This window comes from Opisthocomus hoazin, chromosome 1, assembly GCF_030867145.1.
Source record: "Opisthocomus hoazin isolate bOpiHoa1 chromosome 1, bOpiHoa1.hap1, whole genome shotgun sequence".
NCBI classification, from domain to species: Eukaryota; Metazoa; Chordata; class Aves; order Opisthocomiformes; family Opisthocomidae; genus Opisthocomus; species Opisthocomus hoazin.
Genome location: NC_134414.1, coordinates 25,225,463 through 25,228,955, shown reverse-complemented (window position 1 = coordinate 25,228,955; position 3,493 = coordinate 25,225,463). Strand labels below are relative to the sequence as shown.

The 3,493-nt window shown below is 41.6% G+C and overlaps 1 non-coding gene across 1 annotated transcript; it reads right to left on the bottom strand.

The window, feature by feature from the left end:
- Positions 1 to 2,881: 2,881 nt before the first annotated feature.
- TRNAK-UUU (transfer RNA lysine (anticodon UUU)) lies at positions 2,882 to 2,954 on the bottom strand. The gene has a single exon. It is a non-coding gene; the product is annotated as a tRNA-Lys (tRNA).
- Positions 2,955 to 3,493: the final 539 nt, after the last annotated feature.

The window sequence follows — 3,493 nt, the reverse complement described above, 5'->3', positions numbered from 1 at the left end:
ACTAAAAAGTAGAAGCTTTTGGAGGTTACTGCAAGCAACATGCTGATCTATTAGAATTTACAACATTCATGAAGCACACAATAAAACAACTACTGATTGGTTATTAATTCTTCGGAAAAAGAACTGTAATGTCAAAGGTGATCAGTATGTTTTTTTCTAGAATAAAACCAGAAGTATCTCTTTTGCTGATTAAAATGGCTTTCTGAGGAGAAATTAAATCTAGCAGGGAGGTTCGGAAGTGAAAGGTTCCCTGTGAATTAAAGCGTGACAGATTTCAGGAGTAACAAATCCTTAATTAATATGGGATGGATGCCAGAGGCAGTTACTTTAAAAATAAACTTGAAAGCAAGTGCAGGATTTCCATGAAACAAAGGTTTTCTGTTGCCATTTTCTGAGAACATGTTGTCTTATTGGCTTATTTGGTAGGCTGTTGGGGCTGGCATCACAGAGGCATCATTCTAATTGTCATTTAATAGAAGCTTTATTTTATTTTGTCCTAAACCACTTCGATCAGTCTCCCATCACCTAAGCCTGGCATTAAAGAGAATTCAAAATCAAACAAGCTACTCAAGAAAGAATTGTCCTTTGACAGAACTGGGGCTCCCAGTGCATTTTAATTTTTCTGTAGACTGCATGAGATGGAGACAGGGGCTTCTGTGTCTTGATCTGTGACAACTGGTTTCTTAATGAATAATAAGCACGACAGCTGATGTAAAGATTCAGGGTAAATCTGCACATTTAGCATATGTGGGGATAGATTAATTTATACATGCAATTACTGCAGAAGACAGTGAGATGATGACAGACTATTGCCTTTGTAAAAATCCAATTTTCTAATGTAATTGTACCAAGTATGTGTAGATAAGCAAACAGTTGTGTCTTTCATAGTGGTCATGTACAGAAGCACACAGAAACTGGCAACAGTTGCATTTACCTTTTGATCATAAATAGCTCATGCAAAGTTAATTAAATATCACAAGTAAATTAGCCACTTTATTTTCCTTACATAACTACAAGAATGAATCCCGGATTCAGTGAGGAGAAAAGTTGCTATTAGCAAAGAAGAAATGCAGTGGTGTAAGTAGGTAGTGATTTGTAAATTAAAAAGTCAAAATAGAAAGGTCCATTAGTTCACTTTACGTGAGTTTCTCGTTGAGCAGCTGCTGTAAAGAGGAACATTATTTCTTTTCTACAAATTTAATTAGGTCTCATTTCTGTGCTATATTATGACAGAGAGCACCTTAATGATGCTAACTACAGGTAGTGTAGGCAGAAGCACATAATGGCATCAGCAGAACCAGTCCTTACTCATTAATTCATAGGCCTTTCTGGTGTGCTCATTCCCATAATATGTGAAGCTTTGTAAACTGGAAATGTGTTTTTCTTCACAACGGTCATGAGAGGTACTGAAGCAGATTTTATAGATGGGTGACAGAAGCACAGGGAGATTAGGTGATAAGCCTAAAGTCTTTTGCAAAGCTGAGCACAGGCTCCAGGTCTCCTGGTTCCACTCTTGTTCTGGAGGTGCCTGTGCCTCTTCCCTGGTTTCGCAGTGATGTGTGCTGTAGGAACCCACAAACCCAGTGTCACTAGACCTCTTCACAGATATCTCCATATTACAATTTGGTAAACTGTCCTGTGATTGCAAAGCATCTTTGATGCAGACCACTAATCAGAAATGTAATATAGAAATAACATGGGACGATATAGAAATGTAGATTAGTCTGTCCAGTGCAGCCTTTTCGTAAGCACCTGTTTGTACTGTACTGCTCAGCGCCAGTTAGTCACAGCGTGAACATGCTGTGGTCTCTCACTGTGGACGGGGAAGGGCTGAGCTATGGTCTTTCAGCCATACAGCTTTCAGTTTGATGGTGCTCTGGCTCCACAGCTTTGCTTTGACTCCTGGGAAAGGTGGGGGCCAGGGCAAGCTAGTGTTGGGAATGAGGAGCTGCGGCTTTGGCCCTCTCAGCCCTGGGAGCACCTGGAACCCTTTTCCCAGTGAATTGCTCTAACTATCAGGCAGAGTGGTGGGACCACTGCTCAACCAGAGCGGGCTGACCAGACGTAGCTCTTGGGACCTCTTCGGTGGTGGAGAGCCTCCCTGTTTGTCTTTGAATCACAGGGGATATTTGGCATCTACGATCTTAAGCAAGGAAATTTCAGATCATATCATAGAATCATGGAATGGTTTGGGTTGGAAGGGACCTTATAGATCATCTAGTTCCAACCCCCCTGCCATGGGCAGGGACATCTTCTCCTAGACCAGGTTGCTCAAAGCCCCGTCCATCCAACCTGGCCTTGAACACTTCCAGGGAGGGGGCCGCCACAACTTCTCTGGGTAACCTGTTCCAGTGCCTCACCACCCTCATAGTAAAGAATTTCTTCATTATATCTAAGGTAAATCTACCCTCTTTCAGTTTAAAGCCATTACCCCTTGTCCTATCAATACACGTCCCTGTAAAATGTCCTTCTCCATCTTTCTTGTTTTTTTCCCCCTTTCCACCTTTCAAGTACTTGAAGGCTGCAATAAGTTCTTCCAGAGCCTTCTCTCCTCCAGGCTGAACAGCCCCACCTCTCTCAGCCTTTCCTCATAGGAGAGGTGTTCCACACCTTGGATCATTTTTGTGGCCTCCCCTGAACCAGCTCCAGCAGGTCCATGTCTTTCCTGTGCTGAACAGCTCCAGAGCTAGACACAGGACTCCAGGTGGGGCCTCACCAGAGCAGAGCAGAGGGGCAGAATCACCTCCCTCAGTCTGCTGAGGCACCCTTCTTCTGATGCAGAGCAAGCTATGGTTGGTCTTCTGCACTATAAACACATATTGTGTTTATATTATATTTATATTATATTGCCATGCCATGCTGAGCTTAAAGAAACTGTGTTCGCCCGAACAGGGACTTGAACCCTGGACCCTCAGATTAAAAGTCTGATGCTCTGCCAACTGAGCTATCCGGGCTCCATATCTAAAAACCTGTGCTTATGAATATGGGCAATTTTGTAATGTCACTGTAGGTTGAGGGACTTTCAGAGCTTAGCACCCATTGATAATATGTGGTTTAAATGGCTTTCCTGAAGCTGTGTGCTTAGTATGGCGCACCAGTCCTGTAGTCAAATACTGTGGGTCCCCAGAACACAGCCCAGTAACTGAAACTGAAATGAAGCCAAGTCATATCACAGCTCCTGCTTTCTGCTTACCCACTTAAGCCAGCTAGCTATTAAAGAAGGAAGTTAAAATGTGGAGTTTATCAGGAAAATAATAATTTTATTGTCTTCTAGGTACTTGGTTGTTCTGAATTTGTTTAACATGCTTTATATTAAACATACTAGCTACAAATTAAACATTTACCAGTTTAAAATACAGTGAAGCATTTAGATATAATATTGGAAATAATGTAATATTTTAATGTGATTAAATGTGATGTGCTCATCTTTTAACCTTCAACATTATTTAAATAAACATTAGCTAACATTTTCATTGATCTCTGTATCTGCACA